The sequence below is a fragment of the Rattus norvegicus genome, chromosome 17, assembly GCF_036323735.1.
Source record: "Rattus norvegicus strain BN/NHsdMcwi chromosome 17, GRCr8, whole genome shotgun sequence".
Taxonomy (NCBI): domain Eukaryota; kingdom Metazoa; phylum Chordata; class Mammalia; order Rodentia; family Muridae; genus Rattus; species Rattus norvegicus.
This window is the reverse complement of record NC_086035.1, coordinates 21,009,387-21,034,762: the sequence shown is the minus strand read 5'-3', so window position 1 is coordinate 21,034,762 and position 25,376 is coordinate 21,009,387. Positions and strand designations below refer to the sequence as shown.

General features: G+C 45.3%; 3 long non-coding RNA genes across 3 annotated transcripts in view; 1 reads left to right on the top strand and 2 right to left on the bottom strand.

Annotated features, from left to right (window-relative positions):
• LOC102551899 (uncharacterized) overlaps window positions 1-6,780 on the top strand; it is a 44,925-nt gene extending 38,145 nt beyond the window's left edge. Inside the window, exons 3-4 of the long non-coding RNA XR_010059143.1 lie at window positions 152-1,136; window positions 6,156-6,780. This is a non-coding gene — a long non-coding RNA (uncharacterized LOC102551899). The remainder of the gene's footprint in view (window positions 1-151; window positions 1,137-6,155) is intronic.
• Window positions 6,781-13,813: 7,033 nt separating this feature from the next.
• On the bottom strand, window positions 13,814-15,765 carry LOC120097898 (uncharacterized). The gene is made up of 2 exons (XR_005495760.2): window positions 15,371-15,765; window positions 13,814-14,042 (listed from the first exon to the last, which is right to left on the bottom strand). It is a non-coding gene; the product is annotated as an uncharacterized LOC120097898 (long non-coding RNA).
• Window positions 15,766-17,107: 1,342 nt separating this feature from the next.
• The window catches only part of LOC102550662 (uncharacterized), a 71,467-nt gene continuing 63,198 nt past the window's right edge, over window positions 17,108-25,376 (bottom strand). Inside the window, exon 7 of the long non-coding RNA XR_005495440.2 lies at window positions 17,108-17,589. This is a non-coding gene — a long non-coding RNA (uncharacterized LOC102550662). The remainder of the gene's footprint in view (window positions 17,590-25,376) is intronic.

The following is a 25,376-nucleotide window of genomic DNA, read 5'->3' as shown; positions in this document are numbered from 1 at the left end:
AGGCAGGGGGTGGGGGAAACGCCGATGTCCCGGGATGATTTGCAAGGCATGCATTTGTTGTCACGAGCTCGGAGAAACAGTTTCGGGGACCTGTCACAGATGCAAAGTCTGTTGATATTTCCAGGAGTGTTTGGTTTGGTTTTGGCTTTAGGGACCGTACACCAAGCATCGATTCTAGAGGAGGCGAACAGCACTGACAGCTATTCTTTGTCTCTCGTCTGGGCTTTGCACGGAGCTCGACGTCGTTTCCATGGGTGAGAAATACCACTGCCACTACCTTGATAGCGTTCCTGCCTCCATGGTTCCTGACCTGCCTAGAAAGGGAGGACCCTGGAGACTCTTGTTCTACAGCTGTCCTCAGGATACCCTTAATTCCCAGGCGCAGGGATAAGCTTGTCTGACCCCATTTGACCCCGCCGCAGGCGCCAGGCGTCCTCATTTATTGTGAGGCCTAAGAGTCCTCAAGGCTGCCTGCCTACTCCCCCGTCCCCGCCCCCCCCCCCCCCCCCCCGCCAACCACCACCCACCACTCTCCTTGTCCTGTGGGGGAGTCATATGCCTCCTTCCTGTTGTCTAAGCTTCCCTCTTCCATAGGCACAAGCCTGCCCCTCTGCGTTTTTTACTTTAAAACGGGTGTTCTGAGGATTGTCTCTAGTTCAGGTGATGTGAGAGAACTAGGTCTGAGGGAGGTAGACGGCAACATTAGTGGGGATCGGTGCTGCATTGCTAAATGTGGCGCAGGGAAGGGAAACACATCTGGGATTCCACGGGGCAGCAGCAGATCTGTCACTTGGGCAGAGCCTTTGAGCGCTCTCAGGTAATTTCCAGATATCTATTGTTTGCTTTAACCTGACATTCATTTGCATCTGACTGAGTCTGGAATTTTTGCTGGGACCCTGACTGGGCAGGCTATTTCTATTCCCTCCTGCCTATGCTCCCAGGAGAGGTGGAGACTGTCTTGGGTTTGGCTTGGAGGATGTCGATATGCCTCATTTTCAAACTAAAGATCTAGAAGAGACCAGCAAGAAACAGCACAGAGTCTACGTAGGTGGATACCAGAGAATCGCCTGGAGAGATTTACAGGTGTGTTCTGGACTTTGGGAACCGTGGACACACAGAACCAGCTACCTGTTTCGGTGAGAGAAGTTGGAGATGGGACTGGGGAGGAGTTGGGAGGGGAGGGGTGGGAGGGTTGCTAAACAGCCTTTGTTTCTAAGAGTCAGCAAAACGCAGGTATGCTAACTTCCCCCGGGAGCAGGTGAGTACCACACACCAGGACCCCTTCACCAGAAGGGAGATCTCCAGCAATGGGAAGAGAATTGAAAACCCCACAAGATTACTCCCCCAGGAGTGAGAGCCAGCATGAATGTGTTGCCACAGATATACCAACATTCAGGAAGAGTTGAACCTATAGGCCTACTGTGGTCTGAATGCTCTCCCATTCCCTAATGTATGTTGGAACCCAATACATAATGAGATCATATTAGGAGGTGGGGCCGATGGAGAAGTGATTCAGTCATGATTACAGGACAAGTGCCCTTATAAAGGAGGTAATTAGAAAGTGTCGTTCTTGGCCCCTTCAGTCATGTGAGGAACACCCACATTTCATCACCTATTCCAGCAAGGAGTGGACGCTCACCAGACACCAAATCTGCCAGCACCTTGGTCTTCAAATTCCCACCCTCCAGAACAGTGAATGAACAATGCATTCTTTGCTCTTTAAGTTTCCCCGTCTAAGATGTTTTGTTACAGAAGCCACATAGACTGTGACAGAAGCCTGAGTCAGAGACCAGTGATTGGCAAAGCAGAGGAGAGAGAAGCTGAAGCAAAGATACGGCAACCAGGAGATCACACACCGGAGCCTACCTCCTCCAGGAAGGCCAAGAAGTCAATGGAATGGCCACATCTCAGTTTGTTTGGACTGCACCTTGTAAGAGCTAAAACACACAGATCCTGGGATGGATCAGGAAGCCGGTGCTTCAGTGAGATTTTGTTCAGCTGCGGCATGGGGACAGTAAACACTGACATTATGGTCCTACATGCGTTATCATACATTACGTTAGTGTCCTACGTACGCCATTAGCCTGCTTACTCCTCCCAAAGCCCTTGAGAGATCAGCCTACTTATATCCACTTCAGAGTCAGGGAAGCTAAATTCTGGGGACTCAAGAAACTTGACTGTGTTTACAGCTAGTGAGTGGCAAAGCTGATATTTGAATCCATGTTTCATGTTTCAGAGTCTTCTTGTGAAGCTACAGTTTTTGTCCATGGTGAGTCTTATTCTATTCCTGACCAAACCTGGCCCAACTTCCAGGCCCTAGTCTAGCCCACCAGCCATACAGTTTCCTGGCTGCGGCCTCCCCTGCTTCACTGTGTTTGAGGGGCTGAGTTGCTATACCACCCTAGGCAGTGGGGTGAGGGGGCTCTTCTGATGAACCCCCTACACATCTGTTACCTCCTTCAGTGTGGGTAGTGGCTCTGTGGAAGGTGGACAGGGTCTTTGGAACCTCCCCATGTGATCTGAAGTCTAGTGCAAACTCCAGGCAGTAAATTAAGAGGAACCATTTTTTGGTCAAAGGAAACAGGGAACACTCCAAACCAGACCAGATTGACTTTCTTCTGTGGTTGAAAAACATGGATCTAGATGTAATTACAACTGGAAAAGTCCTGCTGGAAGATGTGCCAAGGTGGTCTCACTGGATGACCACATGTTCCAAAGGGATCAAAACTCACTTGGAAGTGTATGTTCCAATACACTTGGAGAGAGAGAGAGAGAGAGAGAGAGAGAGAGAGAGAGAGAGACAGACAGACAGAGAGACAGAGAGAGACAGAGACAGAGAGAGGGAGAATGAATATATCTTTTACTATTTTGTATTTATATATTTATTCCCTTTTGCACTAAGTATGTAATTTGGTGCCTTACATAAACCACGGAATAATTAGGCTTTCTTCAGGATGTGAGGAAATTTCTTACATCAGAGGAACCTACTATCCAAGCTAAGGTAAGAATGAAGTCCCAGCCACAGGGGCGATGGAAGGGGGACAATGAAGATAAGGTTCATCTCCAGGGATGATGGATGGGAGACACAGCGACACATGCAGTGTCATAGAAGGATGAGTTCTTTTCAACCCTACCTTAGTTTTGTGAATCATTTCCACATACCCTCCCGTTCCCTGAAAATGCACTCAAGCCTTAGAAGAAATAGGACATGCAGCCTGGACCACAAGTATAGACCCAGACAGTCCCTAGGTATGTATTTACACACCTGTCTCTGTAAGTGTGGTCCCCAGCTTCCTGATGGTTTGATTCTGGCAGTAACTGGCTTTCCTAGGAGCATAGTGGCATCCTCACTAAGCATGGACTCCCTGTTCTTTGCTAATCAAATCTACCTGGATACTCAGAAATAATGAGTGGTGTGAGGTAGGCATTGGCCACGCCTACCTGTCACCTCTTTGGGAAAGATTAAGTTTTATTAGAACACATACATGTGTATCTTTTTTCCTATTGTCTATGGCTATGTTCAGGGTGTGAGAGCAGAACTGAGACCATATGGATGCAAAAAGTAAACTGTTAATTAATTGGTCTTTTATAGAAAACATTTTTTTAGATCTTTAATTCAAAGCACCCATAGACATCTTATTTCCCTATACCATAGACATCTTATTTCCCTATACCAATTTAGTGTTAGACACGGAAGTACTTTGACCATGGAAATATAAGGCAAATTTGCTGGAAATATCTGAGAAAAAAAACTTTTTTTCTTAATAAGAAAGGGGAATTTGAGAAGTGAGCGTTCTTTCCATTCTGTCATGTGAGGACTTGACGTCTGGAGCTGAAGCAGCCATATTATAATCGCGGAGGGGAAAAAAAAAACCCACATAAACACAAACCTGATTCTTCAATAATATCATGTGGTGAGGCAAAGAAACCTGAATGAGTGTGAATTGTTCGACATGGGCATGGCCACGTCAAGGACTAGTGCCTCGCACTCATGGGAATGGCAAACTAACTCCTGGGGTGCCATCCTCAGAGGGATGGCAAAGCTGTCCTCCTGGTCTGAGTACAGTGTATTCCTGTGCAAATGTTTACAGACAATTGACCAGTCTGTGCAGAGACTAGCAACTGTAGTTCCTCCTCCCAGATGCTTACAACTGGAGCCTGCTCACCTACAGAGAACTCCTACAGAGGGGTCTGCCCTGGACTTTTGGAGTTCAGATCTAAGGTGGAACACAGAGTTCCACAAAAGCCAAAAGACTGATGATCTCTGGCTTTCTAACTTTCTCTAACTCTACTGGGAGCTAGAAGCTGTTGGCTTCTGGAAACCTAGCACTGCTTTGCTTATTCTGTGGCTAAAAATTCCTGGCTTCTTCTTTCTTTAACTCTCTGTGCTTAACTAAGCGCCGGGGTAACTTAACTCTTTATTAGTATTCTGTGCTTTAACAAACGCTGAGTATTCTTTAACTCTCTTTTTCATTTGTGCTTAAATAAGCACTAATTTCTGGCTAACATATGCTGTTTAGCAGCAGGGAATTAAATAAAAGGATTTATTGCTAGAACTCCTTTCTTTGGTGAGTCAGCCAGGAGCCCCTCGCTGGCCAGGCAAGAGGCTCAGAGCTTGTTAACTCTTTTTGAACCGTAGAAATGAAAGAAGTCACTCACAGAGGCAACATACACACACACACACACACACACACACACACACACACACACACACACAGGGTGAAGCAGAAAGTGGCTACACCACTTTCTCATTGCTACCTTTTTTATAGCTTAGACAAAAAGTTTATCTATGTAAGAAGGAATTACAACATAGATAAAATGTTACATAAAATGAGGAGTTACAGAAATTATCAAAAACACGTTCAAAGCAGTGTTTCATACTGTAAGCTCATTATAAGTTCAAAGCTACAGTTTTGACATGACCTTGCCTTGCCCTAGTGTATACCTGTGACTTTATCCTTGGATTTGAATGTGTTTCCTTGAACACCAATTTATCCCAAGCCTATATATCTCTCTTTAGTGTAATTATGAAGTCTTATTATGAGAAGTGAGCACATTCTATTCTTGATTCTGACTTTATTGCATCTTTCTACCAAAATGACTAAAACCATCTCTTAAAACTTTCTTCCTAAAATTATTTTAATCATATCAGAAATTCTATAAAATCATTAATTCATCTAAACAGCATTAATCCATGAAAGTTCATCTTCATGTTTATCTGCTGGAAATTTGTCCAACAGGATAGGCTGATGTCCAGGAATAGTTAAACTATCTAATAGTGACAAGAGAAGCATATCAACTGATTGAAACAATCCTGAGATGAAGTCTCTTGGAACCTTGATTTTCAGAACTTACCCATCGAAAAACATTCAAAGACAATGCTAGCCTTAACCTTTCTAGATGGCTCCTGACACTGCCTCCGATGCTGTACGTAAAAACAGACTAAAGTTCTGTGTTGCTGGGTAGTTAGTACCATTCCATCAAAGTACATATGACTCACCTGACCCCTGTGCTGTACCAAAAAAACAAAAACAAAAACAAAACAAAACAAAACAAAAAACATGTTGCAGTTCTGTGTGATCGGAAAGTTGGTAGCACTCTAAGTACACATGATCCACCTTATTCAAAGACTTTTGGTGTTTGCCACTTCAGTGTCTTTCCTTTATTCCCTCATTAACCCCAGTCAGGTCACGTCCCAGCCACACAAGACATGGCAACATTATTAGGTCACCATGCCTGTGCTGGAATGATCCCCTTTCAGAATTCTTGTCTAGTTAACAATAAAAGTCTCTGGTTTCAGTAACTCTTTGTAGAGCTGAATCCAGATTGCCTACTTTGTTTAAAGTCTAAGAGCAACTCCTGTAGAAGCTGAGTCCCAGAGAGAGCCAGGAAAATCTATTGATGACTGTAATGGGAGTTGATTATCAGAGAAACTTTGCACCAGGCAAGTCACTGAAACCCAGTATTTCACACTCATTCTCTCCTCACAGAGCCCAGTAGAAACACCATGTTATTTTTGTCACTTAACAGAGGAGGTTTCAGGAAACTAAACAATTGCTTCAAGTTACACAGTGACAGAGGTCAGACTTGCACCCTGGCCTGCTGCCTCCCAAAGCAAAGATCTTAATGGCTTTTCTACTGTGATGTTCCCACAGATTTGAATTGTGCCCCAACTCAGCTATGAAGGAAGCAAGTTGCTTAATTTTCTTCAACAGCGTCTATTGTTTTGTTCTCCCTCCTCTTCCCTCTCTTCTTCCTTTCTCTTTCCTTTTCTTCCTCTCCCTCCCCCCTTCCTCCTCCTCTTCTTCCTCCTCCTCCTCCTCCTGTTTCCCCTCTTCTTTCTCTTCCCCTTACTTCTGTTTTGGGAGGACAAGGTCTCCCTTGTATAGCTCTGATTGGCCTGGAACTTAGCCTTCCTGTTGGAGCCTCCTGACACCTGGGATTGCAGATGTGCACCACCATTCCTGACACCTGGGATTGCAGATGTGCACCACCATTCCTGACACCTGGGATTGCAGATGTGCACCACCATTCCTGACACCTGGGATTGCAGATGTGCACCAACCACCACTCTTAGTTTTTAGTTGTCTAGTACCTCAGACTCTCTGCAACAATACTTTCCTCAAGGAGAGAATGTACCTGGCATTAAAGGATGCACATGGGCTTTTAAAGGGTGACAGCCACTCTTTGGAGTGGAAGTGCCACTCACGCGCGCCTTTGCCAAAAGATCTCTTTGCAACGTAAGTGAATGATGGTATGAGCCTTGGGAGAAGACAAGCAGAAAGAAAGTAGTAAGGCATGGTGGGGCCCAACCGAAAGAGCACGTAACATAGCAAGGAACAGGCTGCTCTCTCCTTGTGGCGACACATTGTGTTTCATCAAGAACTTGGCAGCATTATAATCAAGCTGTGGTTTGTGGGCATGGAAAGCCCGAGAATCCATTGTCCTATTTCAGGGTGACCTACAAAATTGTAGGGTTTTGGAACAGAATTTGCAAGAGGCATTGGAGTCATTGACGTGTGTGTAGAGCCAAGCTACAGGGCAGAGGTATGTGTTCTCCAAAGCCTGGGCCACCAGCACCTGCAGATGTTAGCTTCGGGCGTTTCTTCCACTGTCAGGCGCCGTGACCGCAAAGAACCTGAGGAGCCTCAGGACAGCTTCATGGTCACCTACAAATGTCAGTTCCAGTTCCACGGCCCCTCTCCTGAGTGTGCATGCGTAGCTTTTAATGGAAGAAGAATCGTCAAGACCACTCGGACCTTACAGAGAGGACGTGAAAGCAGAGTTCCAAACCCGGGCTTCATTGCTGGGATTATTTTTAAGAGAGCAAGGAAAACAAACCCAAATGGCTTATTATATAACATCCAGATGTTTGGCATCACCCACCCCCAATGAGGAGATGGCTTTCTCATGGTTCATCTGGAGGCTCTGGCCTTGCCATAGACACGCAGAAGAGAGCAGCTCTCTAAGGAGCTTGCTCCAGCGGCCTTGGCCTTGCTCTCCCTGGTCCTTCCAGAGACTGCGCCTTGAAACTTAGATGCTGCAGATGAACCCAGGCTTCAGGAGCCTCTCTAAGTCATCAGATGATTAGCTCCAGCTTGACCAGTGGTTCTCACCCGGTGGGTCACAACCTGTCTGGGGTTGCATATCAGATATTTACACTATGATTCATAAGAGTAGCAAAATTACAGATAGGAAGTAGCAATGGAATAATGAGGAACTGTATTAAAGGGTCGCAGCATTGGGAAAATTGAGAACCACTGAGCTAGCCCCAATGCCTGGTGAAAGAAATAGCCCCTTTCCAGTCAGATAGCCGACCTGAGGTAGCATGCCATTAAAACACACTTGTGGGTGCTCCTGCTTTGACAGTCCATGGACTACCATTAGAAGGGTACAGAGAAGATCAGCCTGGCCCCAGGGCAAGGATGACCTGCAAATGTGGGAAGCCCATGGTTTGGCTGCGATGGGTGAACGCACAGCCGTTAAGTCCATACAAGATCAGAGCAGCCCACATCCCACATGGCAGAGATGGACTCCTGAGTACCCACTTCTAACTGAGGCGCTAAGGACCCCTGATGGCTTCTAGTGTGGGTAGAGTCAGTTTTCCTTAAGAGTGTGGCCTCTGGGGGCTGGGGATTTGGCTCAGTGGTAGAGCGCTTACCTAGGAAGCGCAAGGCCCTGGGTTCGGTCCCCAGCTCCGAAAAAAAAAAAAAGAACCAAAAAAAAAAAAAAAAAAAAAAAAAAACAGTAAGAGTGTGGCCTCTGGTAGGCTGACCATGTTTTGTTGAGTAGTCCCACATCTATGGGTGGCACAAATTGGGCTCAGTGAGTTACTGAAAAAGAAAGTAAATGAACCAGTTATAAAACGGAGAGGGATAACTAGGAGAAATTAGGGGGAAGGGGGGAGGTATGGTTAAGATACTGTGTATGAAATTCTTAAAGAATTAATAAAATATTAATATATGTTTGTGGGCTTTTAAAAAGTGACAGTTTCAGCCCGGTGGTGGTACACACCTTTCATCTCAACACTTGGGACACAGAGGCAGACAGATCTCTGTAAGCTCAAGGTCAGCCCTGGTCTACAGAGCTGTTCCAGGACATCCATGGCTGCACAGAGAAAAATCTGTCTTGAAAAAAACAAAACAGAAAAGGGACAGACAGATGGCCACATGTCAGCTGACCTTGCTGTATGAATGCCTTGCTCTAGAATAAGGAACCTTAGGCCTGGTTGGTGGAAACACTTGTTGGAGAAGCCTAGGAATCTCAGCACAACCTGTAGGGAAATCCTTTTCGTCCCATCACTGGTAAGCAAACCTGGTTGAGGATTACGAGGGCTTTTATGCATAAAGAATTCCACCGGTCTGTGAATTCTACTCACTTCTGAGCTTGGACTGTATTATTCACCTTCCAGACTCACCTGAGACAAACCCTGCAAAGGAAAGAAATCTTGGCCCCAACCACACCCACCAAAGACCACTCAACTTCGTCTTTTCCTAGGAACCGAGAGCCTGTGCAGGGCTCCTGTGGGTGTCTCTAGTCTTGCTTGTTAGTTTTGGGTGCTCTTGTTAAACTCAAAGAGTCCAAGAGGCATCATGTGATACTGCAGATCAGAATCTCACACTTGTTTCTGCTGCTTTTCTACCCAGGGCAAGAGTAATGGTCCTCAAGTTGCTATAAAGATCCTTTTAACAGTCATGTTTGCTCCTCGATAGAGAAAGCTCTTCCTGACTTGGTGCACTTCCCACCCATACCAGCCTTCCAGAGCCTTGGAACTCTCCTCTGTTAAGGTTCCTAGACAAGCTACATTTTAGTTCTGCTATTCGTTCCTGGAGAAAGAGGAAATGTCTCTTCTTTGTCAATCTGACCACCTAGCAAAGCTACTATTAATTAACTATTAGTAATTAGTTGAGGCTAGGTACATGAGCTTTGTGTAAATTTGTATGAAAATATGTATGGGTTTTTGGCAGAGAAATGCAATTAGACCCTGGTAGATGAGGGAACGTATTTCAGAAGAAATTAGAACAATACTCTTAGGTCTTCAATAAGACCCTCCAAGAAAGACGAAAGATCTGTGGGCCACTTGGAGAAATGGGGCATATTGCCCAGAACCTTGTAAAGCATGTCTTCCCTTTCTGCAAAGGGAAGAGAACTCCTAAGGAGTATCCTCAGCTCCTGGGAACTCTGCATGTGCAGACTAAAACCGCCTTTACAAAAGGCCTTTTAGATGATTCTGGAAGAGAATAGTCTGATCACCTGTAGTCTTCTACTGCTACACAAGTTGACCCCAAGCGTAGAGATTTATCCGAGCCGTTATCACAGTTTCTGATAGCCATGATCACAATGGTCGTGGTTCAGGGTCAGATGTTTTGGGGGGTACTTTATCTGACTGCTTGACTTGCACAAAATGGGAAGTGGCCTTTCCCGAAAGACACTCCCTCTGTGCCTCCCCCCACCGCCTCCCCAGAATATTCAGTTAAGAAGAGGCACTAGAGGCTTAGCCTCTGCAGAGGCAAAGAAAAGAGGTGGAATGATTCGTATTTGATAGCAACATGGCAGGGAGTGGAGAACTCAGCTTGAAGTAGGAAACACAGCAGGGGAGCCAAGCACAGAGTCGACACTAATGTGGTCAGACACGTGTGAGCAGCCGCACGAATCACAGCAGGCATGAAGCTCTAGGGCAGCTTCATGCCAAGGGTGACAAATGGTGGGACCGCACGGCCTGGGCCACACCTGTGCAAACGCAGGTGCCATTCTGACTAGTCAACATCTACATTATTTCCTAGGGCTGGCAACAACTCTCAAGGCTTCTGTGGGAAGGTTTTGAGGGCAGCTGCTAGGGGCGCTAGAGGAAAAGGTCTGAGCTACCCTGGTAATGTCCTCACAAGTGACTGCTGAGTCCCCTCCCAGAAAATACAGTCACCACCCAGAATAGATACCCGGACAGACCCATCCCTGTAGCATCCAAGGCAGGATAGCATCATGCTTACTGTACTGGCTGGTTTTGTGTGTCAACTTGACACAAGCTGGAGTTACACAAAAAAGGAGCCTCAATTGTGGAAATGCCTTCATGAGATCCAGCTGTAAGGCATTTTCTCAAATAGTGATCAAGGGGGGGAGGCCCAGCCCACTGTGGGTGGAGCCATCCCTGGGCTGGTAGTCCTGGGTTCTATAAGAAAGCAAACTGAGCAAGTCAGGGGAAGCAAGCCAGTAAGTAACATCCCTCCATGGCCTCTGCATCAGCTCCTGCTTCCTGACCTGCTTGAGTTCCAGTCCTGACTTCCTTTGGTGATGAACAGCAATGTGGAAGTGTAAGCTGAGTAAACCCTTTCCTCCCCAACTTGCTTCTTGGTCATGATGTTTTACAGATCTAGAAACCCTAAAACACCGTCAACAAACCTTCACCTTCTCTAGAGAAATGCTCTACCAAGAGGAACCCAGATCTTTACTGTCTATAACAAAGGGCTGTTCTGATTACCTGGCCTGTGTTCTTCTCCCACACAGATTTCCAGGAGTGTCCCAAAGTCTGCTTTGTAGAGCCGGCTGGTCTGACCCCTTCATCCTCCTCATCCTCTTCACCCATGTATGTATGTATGAATGTATAAGTGTATGAATATATGCATCTATCTATCTATCTATCTATCTATCTATCTATCTATCTATCTATCTATCTATCTATCAGATCTATCTTTCTCGGTATACCCCTGAATGTCCTGGAACTCACTCTGCAGACCAGGCTTGCCTCAAGCCTAGAGATCCGCTTGCCTCTGCCTCCTGAATGCTGGCATTAAAGGCATCCTTCAGTACAGCCTGGCCCTCTTCATCTAGATTAGCTGAACCCAGGCATTATTTTTGTATCGGGCATGCCTCCAAATGCCACGCTCGAAGACTAGGTGCCCAGCAGATGGCGATGTTGGTAAGTGGTGGGACCTAACAGAAGTTGGGATTTGGGAGTTGGGACTCATGCTTTCTTTCCTGTGGGCCATTTTCTTCCTGGCCACTGTGAGGTAAGCAGCTTCCTTCACCATATATTCTTGTCATGATGGGTGTCCCCACCACAGGCCTAAAGCAACATGGCTGGAAACCATGATAAATCTTTCCTCTTCTAAGTCTTCTGAGTTACCTCAGGTCCTCCATCACAGCGACTGAAAGCTGACCAACACAGGCTTTCATTTGATACAGGGGTCCCAGTGAACCCAGGGAGGATAAAAGGGAAAGATACTTTCCCTCTCCTATCCCTCCTAGTCTTCTCCTTTTGAAGTCCTTTCATGAGTCACACCTGTGGAAACTATTTTCTCCTGTACAAGGTCACCTTAAGTTCTGTAGCAGAACAGACATCTTTACGGGCCATTTTGCTGTCTAATATCAACAGAGAGTGGTTACTATACCAGCTTCCCATGGCTGTGACTAAAGACCTAAGAAAATGAACAAAGGGAAGAAAGACTTACTTTTGTTTTCATGGTTTCAACTGTTGAAGCTCATGGTCATTTCACCCTCTATTGCCTTTGGGCCTCTGTCAAGAAAGCGAATCGTAGTGGAGAGCTGTGAGCTGTTGCTGACTCAGTCTTTGGCATTTGAGAACTGAGGGGACGTTAGAGATCTAAAGCTGGTTGGACATGGTGGTTCATGTGTGGAATCCCAGGACTTAAGGAGCTGAAACAGGGGGATCGTCACAAGGTCAAGGTCGTCCTGTGCTATATAGTGATGTACAGTGAGCTCTAGGCTAACCTGAACCTCAGAATGAAACCGTTTTTAAGAAAATAATCTGCCTTAGTTAGGGTTACTATTGCTGTGAAAAACCACCATGACTTAAAGCAACTTGGGTAGGAAAGGAAAGGATTTCACTCACAGTTCCATCATCAAAAACAGTGAAGGCAGGGACTCACACTGAGCAGGAACCTGGAGGCAGGAACGGAAGCAGAGGCCATGGGGGGTGGGAGGATGCTGCTTACTGGCTTGCTCAGCCTGCATAGAACCCAGGACCACCAGTCCAGGGATGGCTCCACCCACAAGGGGCTGGGCCCTCCTTCACCAATCACTGACTAGGAAAATGTCTTGTCCACAGACAGATCTTACTGAGGCATTTTTCTTAACTGAGGTTCCCTCTGCTCAGATGACCCTAACATTTATTATCTCTAGGCCTGGAGGGAATCAGGAAAGGAATGTTTTCCTGCACATAAAGAAGCGCAGTAAAGACGGGGCACGGAGGCAGATCCCTGTGGTGGTGTTGATAAGCATTAGAGTTCAGTCTCTTCCTGCTTTATAGAGAATTTCTGAGAGCCTCTAACAAAGCAAAAGCTACATAGAAGGATCTAGGAGCTCATGCTTGACTTTACGGGGCCTTGGAAGAAGGGTTAGTCTACTGGAAGGGAGAATGGATATAACACTGTAGAGATGTTAAGAGTTCAAAATCTGGAGCCAGATGTCCTAGGTTCAAGCCCAAGTGCTACTGTTTACTGGCTAAGGGACCTTAGGCATATTATTTCAGCTCTCACTGTCCCCAGTGTGTGAAGCAGGGAGGTCAGTGGCCCCTAACTCACAGGGTGGCCTTGAGGGTTTAATGAACTGGCACTGGTGATGTTCTTAGCACAGCTCATGGTGAGTGCTACTGCTATTATGCTTCAGAGAGGTTGAAAGTGGATTTCAACGAGAGCCCACTTTAGGCTGCGCAGAGAAAACAAAAATGGCTGCAAAGTAGGCGGTGCTAGGAGGTCAAATACTCAAAGCCACAGCTCTCCGTGTTACCACACCTGTTTCTTATGGCTTCATGCAATGCTAGTGGGCTCCCTCCAGAGCAAACGGAATCTATATATTTAAGAAGTACATCGGCAAAGGCTATTGGCTGTCCAAAATAGACTGTCAAATTGAACCAAAGCAACAGTCTGTGACAGATTTAAAATATCTTCACTAAGTCTTTGATACTTCTGACTCCTAAGCTCCCCACGCCCACTCCTGCTTCTCCTCCGAGTAGTGGCTGAGCTTAGAGGTCACTTCTGATGAACTAAATAAAGAAGAGGTTTGCTACTTTGGGAAGGAAATCATAAAACCTACTGTGTCAACCTCATTCCTTTTAACAGTTGGAACAGGTAAGCGCTAAGTGTTCTCTCTCTCTCTTTCTCTCTCTCTCTCTCTCTCTCTCTCTCTCTCTCTCTCTCTATGTGTTCACACTCAGAGATGAATGGTTCTACATGACTCCCCCAGGGATCATCTCCCCACCCCCACCCTGCCTCCTTCATTCACTACCCATGTGCCAATCTTCTCTGGAAACACCCTCCCGGACATACCAGGAAATAATGTTCCACTGGTCACTAGGGCATCCTTCAGTCCAGCAAGTGTTTATTACAAATGTACCACATTAACTCTGAAGAAAGAAACCTCCATGTTCTGAGGTGTCTCAGGAAGCCTGTATAGCCTTGGAATAACTCCATCTTGAGTACAAATGGTCTGTTCCTCTCCACTAGATCACATTTCCTTGGTCCCCGATTGTCCTTATATGCAGAAATCATTTGTCTTAGTGTCTGTGTCTCACACAGAATTCTCTCTTCCTGAAGGACAAAAATCGTCTTTGAAATTTAGACAGTTCAGTTACAAGAAAGTTCCATTCTGGATCCAAGCCAGTTAAATGTAGGAACTTGCCCAAAAGGCTTCATTGTAAGACAGGAATTCTTTGGTCCTGTGGGTCAGGTCAAAATGATATAATGTTCTAACGGTGTTACAGAGGAAGGGAAAAGGAAAACTGTCACAATGTGTGCGGCAGTAAGAGGGGTGTGTCTGCTAGGTCTGAGTGGATGAATTAGGTGATGAGTTATTGAGAATAAGCCCTATTCAAATGGCGATGTCCTATTACCCTGTTTCACTATGCAGGGTGGGCCCATCCCGAGACACCAATAAGCAGGATCTAAGGTCCTGCAATCAAAAGATTGGAATTAGAAACTCCTTTATTGCCAGCTTTCTTTTACTTTAATGAGATACCTTAGACAATTAATTGACAAAGGAAAAAAAAAGGTTTGCTTTGGATGATGGCTGTGGAGGGTCCAGTTCAAGACTAGCAGACCCCTCTCTTTGAGCCTATGTTTGGGATGATGGATGGCAATGATGGATAGAGTGAACTTCTCATGTCGTAGGCAAGAAACAAAGAGACCAGGGTCTCATAGTCTCCTTCAAGGCACACCCCCTAACAACCTTCACACCTCCTAGCAGGTCCAACCTCTAGAAGGCTCAACCACTTCCCAGCTTTAACAGCCTGGACACTGAGCCTTCACCATGGGCCTTTGGGGAGCACTTATCTAAAACAAAACACCCTCTGTACAAGCTACTCCCCCTCCCAAGCCTTCGCTTTCTGATCTGTAAACCACAGTAATTTTACAGCCACTGCCAGCAACCAGTACCAAACAGCAATGTCATCTTATAGGATTGTTCTAAAACATGTCCCATGTGATTTCTTTTAGTCTAATGTTCAACATATTAATAAATTATAGTTTTAGCATTTATTATTAGTAACTTTGATATTATTTGTGATGGATTGAATGATCCAGAGTATTTTAATAAGGCTGTGTCAATAGTGGCAAGTAATTTAAGGAGTGTGAAAAAAAAGTTAAACCTTCAAGTTTTGGATAATAATCAAGAATATAGCAACTGCCTGGTCCCTTGCAGGTATTGTCACTGTGTTCGGCTCTGAGATGTATTGACAACACAAAAGACACCCTCCCTTTTGGCTTGCATATGTGCAGAAGTGTGGATGTGTGCATGTACACACATTGTCTCCTGTATTCACCATTGCTAAATGTAGAAAGCAGCCTTCTGGCTGTTATTCAGAACATCACACACACACACACACACACACACACACACACACACACACACACACACTCACCAGTTTCTCTTCAGTCCTAGCTATAGATCCAGGCTGATTGAGGGATCTTCTTAACTCTAAAGCCGAGGAGACAGTCCTGGGGCCAATCACCATCCTTCCCTCATCTTATTTTTCTTCTCCTGTTTGCTGCCCTTTAAGTGTGGAGCCTGAGGGAATCTGAAAGATTAAACAAAGCAAATAAAGTGATTCATCCTCTTTCTTCTTTTTCCCCCTCTTAGTTCAAGGACCCGAAGAAACAGAGGAAGCCAAGATATTTCTAGTAGGATGCTGCAGCTTTTAGGGAACAAACTGAAATCGGAAGTAGGGTCTGAACTGAGCTGAATAGACAGTTTTCAAGAGAGGGAGCAAATGTCCCAATGGGTGCATGAAAACATGATTAATACCCTTTAGCCAGCAGACAATGTAGACAGTATGGCTGTCACCAAGGAAAACTACAATGAATGGTAGTAGGGGTTTGGGGAAAGATAACTCTTGTGAATTGCTGGTGGGATGTGAACTAGCCTGGTCCAAGTGAAAATCAGCAGGGGAGTTTCTCAAAAAACTACGAACAACTCATCTTTGTCCTTCTCACGATTATGACTGAAGAAATCCAAGGCTGTACAAGACAGAAATAAATACCTATACAGCGAGGTTCATTAGAGTGCTGTGCACAAGAGCCAAGATATAAAACCAAATTGGGCGTGTGCCAGAAGGTGTGTACCTAAGTACCACAGGGCACGTGCACACAATGGAATACCACGAAGCTAGAACGAAGAACTGTATCACTTTTGGGCAAATGATGGAACTGAAGAAATAAGTGGGATAAGTTAGGCTCTGAGAGACAAATATGGCAGTTTTTCCCTCTCACGTGTAGAGTCTAAAGAAAAGGAAGTGCTGTGAGTAGATGAGGGACCCTTGGGGGAGGGGCAGGGTATCAGGAAGTGGGAAGGAGAGCAGAGGTGGCGCTGAGGTAAATGTGACCAAAATGTACCATGTCCAGGCATGAAAATGTCAAAACAAAACTATTATCTTTTATGCTTAGTGTATAGTTATGAAGAAAAGAGCCCCAGCTGCAGTTGGGGTAGAATTATTATATAAGGGAAGTTATATTGTTGGTAGTTGTGGCCACATACGGAAGACCAGATCTCTGCTCCCCATTTTTAAAGGGGCTTTTGCCTTTTGAGTATGTGTTGGTCATTTTGGCTCTTCAGGCAAAACTAGACGGCTAGGACATATTAATACCTAATAGAGTACATTAAACTCCGTTTACAAGTCACCTCTTACCTATGTGTGATGGCTTAACTTTACTGTGTACTTGACTCCATCTAGAATGATCTAGAAGACAGACCTCTGCACATGTCTGTGTATGTGCTAAGTAAAGACATAAGACCAATACCCACTCTGAATCTTGGTAGGACCATCCTGAGACCTGGGGTCTCAGGCTACATGCAGAGCGTTTAAAAGGGAAAATATTCACCAGAGCACCAGCACTCATCTCTCTTGATTTCTGATGCTGATGCACTGGGGCCACCCACTTCCCACTTTTACCTCCACGCCTTCCTCACCATGGCTATCCCCTCAAAATATGAGCAAAACAAACCTTTCTTCCTTAAGATCCTTTGTTAGGTATTTTGTTACAAGGTGGAAAAAGTAACTAGAACACCATGATTTTGTTTTCCATGGTTTAAATTACTCACAGTCACCTATGATCCCAAAATTAAGCTACTTCAAGACACAAAAAAAATAATACATATATAATTTTAATATAGCATATCATTTAATTATCCTTTATTAGCTTGTTTTCAGTTACTATACCAGACATTTAGGATAGTCAACATACAAAGAGAAAAGGTTTGTTTTGGTGGTTTTAGCCCATGATTGATGGTTCTTGTTGCTTTGGGGCTGGGGTGAAACAACTCATCATGGTGGTGTTGTGTGACGGAATCAAGCTGCTCACCTCATGACTGGTTGCAAAGAAGAGGAGGAGATTTTGGTGCCATGATACATGTTGAGGGCACATGCCAAAGACTTATGCCTTCCTATTAGGTCACAGTTCATAAAGGTTTTTACTGCCTTCTCGCCAAGACTGCCAGGCTGGGACACAAACCTGAAACACAGGCTGCTTGGACAACATTATAGATCTAGCCGTATAGTAGTCTCCCACTACCTAACTATGCACAGCCAAAGATTCATGCAAAGAACTTGGTTTCGTTGCAGTTTCAAAAGGCCCCTTGGAGGTGCTGGAAAAAAAAAAGACATCCATTAGTCAGTTCAGGTTTAGTGCTGCCGCATAACAAGGAATCCCGTGTCTCAGTGTCTTCACCAAAACAACATCCTCTCTTCTTTCAGCTCAAAGTTTGCAAGCTATCTGGGCTCTACTCTGAGTTGTTTTGCATGGCAACATTTAGGCTAAAGGAGTGGTCCCTACCTGAGTCTCCTCCCTGCCCCAGTGGGCAGGGTAAGAGCAAGGGTGAGAATTAGTTCTGTGAGTATCAATCAGTTCTGAAGAGGTGCAGCCCATCCACATCCCGTTGGCCCAAGCGTGGGACAGGATCAGGATCTGAATAAATGTGTGTCATTCATACAGGCACGGCCATGGCAAGAACTCCAATGCCCTAGACTCATGGTGCTGGCAAAGCCTCCCTCAAATGGAGCTCAGGAATATGGCAAAGTCTTCTGAGGTCTCTGTGTGGATGTTGGGTTGATGGAAGCATGCACAAATGCTAGCAACCGTAGCTCCTTCCTCCTGGATAATGGCAACCTGAGAGTGTGCCCTACAGAGACTGGCTAAGCCCCACTTTCCTAGTAGTGCACTGAGTCCTCAGATTGCATAGCTGGTAGCTGCCATTGGAGTGAGCCCAGCATGGTGAATCCTAGCTTTATGATATGTATTTATAACATTTCTTCTGTGTCTGTCTGTTGTTTCTTCATTCCTGTGTTGCTCTGGCAATTTCTGGACCAAACCATGGTGAATGAAGGAAGTGAAAGGAATGAATGAAGGTGAAGAAATTTGCCTGGTACCTCGAGTTTCATTTTTGTAGCAACCGAGCCCGGCTGTGGGATAATGAGTAACAATGTACAAGTTACAAACAAACCATGTGGCGTCCAGCAGCTCTGCGTTCGGTTTTCTCCCTGAGGCGTGGCCCTGTGTCAGCAAATCTGCTTGGGGACTTGCCCAAAGTACAGTTCAGATGGTTCAGCCTTCCCCAACCCCCAGTGAGCACCATGGTCATTTTCTTCAAGGATAATTTCTGGAAGTGTGTTGTGAGCAGGGTAGAAGTGATTAGACACAATTTTACCATGAGAAAAAGGAATTCATTAGAGTTCTTAATTTCTAATCTGATATTCTATGAATATCTCAAAATTTGAAGACTGCTAACAGGATTTTTATGTGGAAAAGATATCTCTAATCCTATTTTCGAATTAGAGTAAATGGGATGAAAAGGACACACTGGTTCTATAATTTTCGTCATCATTACAGTTCATTTGAGAGAATTGCAATTAGGTGGTTATCTATGAATATGAAATTGTTTCCACTAAGGATGAAAAGCAAACGGATAAACGGATGGACAGACAGACAGATGCAGCCAAAGTGAATCGTGGCAAGTCCCCAGCAAACAGTAAATGTGTGTGAGTGGAGTTGAGGGTCACCAGCCCAGACCTGACCTCGGGAGTGGCACCACCTCCCCCTTTGTTTATACACACCGGTCCATCCTGTCCTCTGACCAACCAACAGCCAGAGCTGAGCTTCCGGAGCCTAAATTCTAGAATGTCCTGCTCTGCTCTGTGTTCCCCGAACCCTCTGATGATTCCTCCCTATTCACTCAGATCAACACCCTGAATTGTTCTCGAAATCTGTGTGTGGGAGCTCATAGAGTTCGGCCTCCAACTGTTACTCCTCTGACCTCCAACAGCTACCCCAGCCTCCAACCGTTCCAGATACCCAGACGCCCTTGTTCTTTTCTAGTCTTCACCTGTTAGCGCCTTTGCTGTCTCGAGGCCTCTGCAGTGGCTGTTCCTTCTAGCTGGCCCTTTAACACCAGAAATCCATGTTTCTGATTATCTCCCTTAGTTGAAGGGGCCTTCACTAACTGCTTTGCCTAAACCAGCTCATAGACCTTCTGTGCCCCATTGCAACTCTGTTGTTTCTTATCATGTATCATTTACTATGTTGTCCATATTGAATATTATGCTCCCTTTGTAAGACTGTGGTCTCTCTCTCTCTCTCTCTCTCTCTCTCTCTTTCTCTCTCTCTCTCTCTCACACACACACACACACACAGAAAGAGAGAGACAGAGAGACACAGAGACAGAGACAGAGAGACAGAGAGACAGAGACAGAGACAGAGAGACAGAGACAGAGAGAGAATTTTTATTTACTCTTTTATCCCTTGGTCTGCAGAGCCCGACACTTAAAAGGTGCACAATAAACTTTGCTGAGTGAGGGAGCAGATGCTCCAGTGCGTATGTCTTGGCATAGATACGTAAGTGTATTAAAGTGTGCTCTCCTGCCTAAAAGATTAGCTACGCAAAATATGATTAAAGGCCTCATGCATTTTGAATGTTTTAAAACAAAAACAAAAACCACAATCCCATCTCTTTTCTCTGCATTTGGTTACTTTTCTCCTGCAAAGTCTCGCTGTTCGCAGGGCCTGAAAGCGTGACAGGAGATCAGAGACCCCTAAGACCATTTTGGAGGAAATATGAAAAACTTACTGGGCTCATGTCCCTGGGAATGCTTAGCTGTCTTTTGTAAACAGAGAGCCTTAAATTGTGTTTCACAGTAAATCATAGTTAACTGCAATCGCAAGACTGAGACAAACAGCAAATCCAGAAGTGGAGGATAAAGGACAGGTCAGCTTGGAGCACGAAGGCTGGAGCAGGCTGGTCAGACAACCCACAAAAGTGATTTCGAGAATAACAAATGCCCCTGCCAGGAACAGCTGGATTCCCCCACACTCTGATGAGGGCCACATCAGGAGCTGCGAGTCAGTTTTAGTGAACGGGGAAAAACCAAGTCCTGAGCACCCAGCCTTCTGTCTCCTTCCAGACAGCTGCGACTTTCTTAAGTACCCTCTGCTGAACTGTCACCTCCGAGACTTCTGTGTGCACCAAGGGTCAGTGAGTGACAGTACGTGGCTCTGTGTTCTCAGTGTGGGCTCTTACAGAAGGCTGGCTGGCTTGCTTGTTTGTTTGTTTGTTTCCTGTCCAGTTCAGTTTCCCATAAGGACTTGTAGCTATGTCCTCCTTACCGTGCCCAGATCCAAAGATGGATGGGAAAATTGAGTTGAATTTTTTTCTGGGGGTTTAATTAACCCTTTGCAATGATGTTACTGATTACAACACTCTGCCTTATTGAGAATGGGGAAGGTTGGGCTGGAGAGATGGCTCAGCCGTTAAAGGCTAGGCTCACAACCAAAAATATAAGAGAATGGGGATGGTTAACTATGATATTCTCTCTTCTTCCTGTTCCTCTCTTTCTCCTTCCTGCCCTTTTCTCACCTTCTTCCTCTTCCCTTTCTATATGTCCTTTGCTGTGCAACTTGTTGGACACTGGGACACAGGACTCCCACCTTCAAGCTTCTCATGAAGGCATGATGTGCTAATGGCATCCATCTATTACAAGCAACCCTTTCTTTTAAAGCCCTACACGAAGCCTGCTTTAAAATTTCATTAAGAAAAGCCTCCATGCACAGCAACCTGGGGAACCCAGGCAAGTGGATCTCCATGGCTCTGTAGCAGATGTCCCTAAAGGCTTCTGCATTAGAAGTCTCTGCCCACCTCAGCTGACCCATCCCTGAGCATTTGCAGCTGCATTCATTCACTCATGTTTGGATGTATCTGCCATTTTGCCTCTCTCCAAAAGGAATCTGTGTGTGATTAGACTACACTGTTCCTCTTGGGAGGGACTTTCCACTGGAAGTTTTCTTGGGAGAACAAGATAGAGGTGCTTAGATCAACTGCCCTATCTTGTGCAGGGAGACCCTTCCCAGGTAGGAGGAGAGTGACCCATGTACCCTGCCTCCTTGTACTCTGAACATTGGGTGCAAGGAACACTTTGTGTGTTTCTGAAGTACACAGAGACCCCCGTTTTGGGGGCGCAGAGTCCACTCCTGGTTATTTATGGCATCTGTTGATTTTGGCCCTTTTCTCATGTTGTCCCCGACATCACGACCATTCCCGCTTTCTAAGAATTTCTCTGGTGCTTCCAGGGGGTCATCCTCATAGCGCTGGTAGAGCCACTGGTATTAGTTTCTGTGGGCCACAGCACTGGTAACAGTCTCTGCTCTTAAGGGAGGGCAGAAGGGAGGGCAGGTGAGGGGAAATGGAACGTTAAATGCTGACAAGAGTCAGGTGGCTGTTCTTTTCCTTTCTAGGGTTCTCTTTGCTGTCTTCTAACTACAGGCCTCAGCCTTACGAGATTCTGAGAAAAGGAAATCTGGAGTGTGCATGCCTATTGCTAAGGGAACTAGGGTCCAACACTGTCAAGAGTAGTGTGAAAAGTTCGCTAGGGACCTGGCTCATTGGTTCATCTGAGAGGGTAGAAACAGGGATGACACCTCCCTACCCCCACCCCTACCTTGTGTGTGTGTGTGTGTGTGTGTATGCTTGCTTGCATGCATGTGTGTGTGTGTCTGTGTTTGTGTGTGTCTGTGTGTATGTGTCTGTGTGTTTGTGTATATCTGTGTGTGTCTCTGTGTGTGTCTGCGTCTGTATGTGTGTGTGTCTGTGTGTGTATCTCTGTGTGTGTGTGTGTGTGTGTGTGTGTCTTTGTGTATGTGTTTCTCTTCTTTCTTGTCTGCCAAGGAAAGGCACTGGGATTAAAGACTTGACCTTCTCTTTTCACTTCCCACATCAATCCTTGCTTCTTGACTTGCTGCCAAAGTCTGCAGAAGGGAGGACACTTGAGAGTCATGAGAAGATCTCCTGTTCTTCCTGGAGAGGAGGGAGTGACAGTTCAGTGGAAGCTGGCCTCCCTGGCCTGTCAATCCAATCAGGTCCAGGGTCAACTTTTATCTGCAATCCAGAGAAGATACAACTAAAGGTCAAGTCTTTAATCCTAGTGCCTTTGCTTGGCAGATAAGAAAGAAGAGAAACACACACACACACACACACACACACACACACACACACACACACGCACAGAATACCCTGAAAACTCAGATTCTTCTAGCTGGCTTTTGTCTCTAAGAAACACTATGGCTTTGAAAAGATCACCCAACATCTCTAGACCCCAGTGTTTTCAGTTATCAAACTGAAAGGATATCAATGGGCAAGGTCCAGTCATCCGCTCAGCAATACTCAGAGTGTCTTTTCAGGTGTTGGGGTCTATCCTGGATTTCAGAATGGAAGAAATAAGCAGGAAACAGACAAGAACATTTGAGGAGTAAGGACAGCATACCATAATGGTCAAGAAGAGAGAGCCAGGGTGCTGAAGGGATGCTTAGCCCGTTGTGGGTGCTTAGGAACACCCGATTGGAAGAAGCAGTTCTCAAGTGAGAACTGGCCAATGGAAGCAGGCGTGGAAAGGGGTGCACCAGTGAGGGCACTGTCAATCCAAGTGGAAGGAGTGAAACAGAGATAAAGTAGAAGCAGTTGAGGAAGAAGGTGGAGGCTGCGGTAGGGAGGGTGGGATGAATGTTAAGGAGGCAGGGGGTGGGTACATGCAGGGAGGGTTTGTCCTGAGCAACATAGAGCTTGGTAATACTTTTAAACTAATGAGCACTGGTGTGATAAATACCCAGTAGAAGCAACTTAAGGGAGGTGAAGTTTATTTTGGCTCATGGTTTTAGGGGATACAGTCCATCATGGCAGCTTCAGTGTGTCTGACCACAGAGGCAGAAGCCTGAGCTTGTTCATATCTTGGATCAGGAAACTGAAAGTTAGGGCTGGAGACAGAAGCAGGTTATCACCTTCCAAGGCCTATCCCCAAACGTTCTATGTCTTTCCGTTAATCCTTATGATCTGAAATCTCCACCATTTCCAAGATCTGCACCAACAGCCTGGGACCAAGTGTTTAAATACATAATACCTAGGTTAGCATTTCAGACTCAAGCTGTGACCTGTTGAAAATTCACATAAGCTTCAGTGTAGAACTGTGTAGACTGTAGAGAAGTCTAAGTAATTCTTTACTTGCCACAGTTCTTCATTCTCCCTGAGCTCCTGTAAGCTGGTAATCTTTGGATTACACCAAGAACCTGTTATATTGTCTGGTTTCTAAATGGGAGAGGAGATGGGTGGATAGAAGAAAAGGAAAGCAGGTGAACTATGCCCTGGGATGGTGGAAATTACAGACAGTCTGGTGTAGATAGGTGAGTGTGTTGGGGTAGGGTACTGAAACATTCTTAAATGGAGACACCCAAAGGCAGTCAGATATTAAAAACAAAACAAAACAAACAAGCAACATCAACCAAAGATGAACACTCTACAATCTGTAGAACTGCAGAGGTTAGGTAAGAATATGAGTAAGTGACTAGGGGAGGGAAAGATCTCCCTAGAAAGGGGAGGTTGAATGGGAAGTTATGGATGACTGGTGTAGAGAAATGTAAACACCATCCCAACCACAAACCCTTTGATCTACAATGGTGTCCTACCTCCAAGATATGCTAGTACAATGGTGGCACAGACATTGGGAGCAACCAACCAGTATCTGATTGGCTGTAAGGCCCACTCCATGACACTGCTTGGATGGTAAAGAATCTAGATACCCAAGAGAGCTAGGGGAAAAAGAAACGATACTGTTCTACAAAGGGAACATGGCAATAAAATGACTCCTAATGACATTCTGCTGCACTCATAGACCAGAGCCTCGCTCAACCACCATCAGAGAGGCTTCCTCCTGTAGCCCATGGGAAGAAACACGGAGACCCACAGCCAGACAAATGCAGAGTGAGAAACCTTGATACACTCATCCCTAAATGGGGTGTATTTACTAAGGCCCTCCCCACAGGCCTCAGCGAACCCTTCAGAAGAAGCAGCAGAAAGAGTCAGAGGGGATAGAGGATGCCAAGGAAACAAGGTCTTCTAAATACAACAGGACTGAACATGTGCAAACTCACAGAGTCTGAGGCAGCATGTGCAGGGCCTGCAGGAATCTGTACCAGACAGGGTCCTAGAGTTGAAAGGAAAAGTGGACAACAAGTCCCTATCCCTAACCCAGGAGCTGTCTCTAATGGATAAGCACTCTAGGGATAGACTCTAAGGGAGTCTTACTAGAGAAACAAACTACTACTCTTAAGGGTAGGCCACATACTTAGCAATTGACGGCCAACAGAAAACAAACTCAAAGGCACCTTTGGTGGTTCCTTGTCTCATAATGTTTAATCAGAGCTTTTTAAAGATAAAATTTTATTTTTACATGTAATTAATTAATTAATTTTATGCTAAAGGTCTTGTGTATATATTGCGGCATCTGGTTTCATATTTTTATGGGATTTCTGAGTGTCTTTGCATCTGTGTCTGTTTCTTGTGCCTCTTCTTCAGGTCTTTTCTTTCTGTTTGCTTAGTCCTATTTAGATTTGGTTTTTTATCTTATTATATTTTATGATTACCCTGTAAATGTTGGCTTGTGTTCTAATGAAGACAGAAAGAGAGTGGATCCGGATGTAAGGGGAGCTAGGGAGAAACTGGGAGAAGTAGAAGGCAGGGAAACCATAATCAGGATATACTATGTGAAAAATTATTTTCAATAAAAGAAAAAATTAAGAGTCCTAAGAGTACTTGAGACTGGAGAGCCAATAGCACTGAGGTGGCAAAGGCTACGGATAATCACCATCATAAGCCCGGGGTGGTGGCACACGCACCAGTAATCTCAGTACTTGTCGGCACAGGATTAGAAGTGCAAGGTCCTTCTCAGCTATATAACAAGTTTGAGGCTTGCACTATATGAAATCCTATCTCAAAATGATAACTTTTCTTTTAAAAGAAAGGAGTTCTTGGGTTCAAGAGTGAGCATGACCACTCTTGGTGGGTCTTGGTAAAAGTCAAGAGGCTCTGGAGACCAATGGAAAGCTTCTTATGTAAATGAG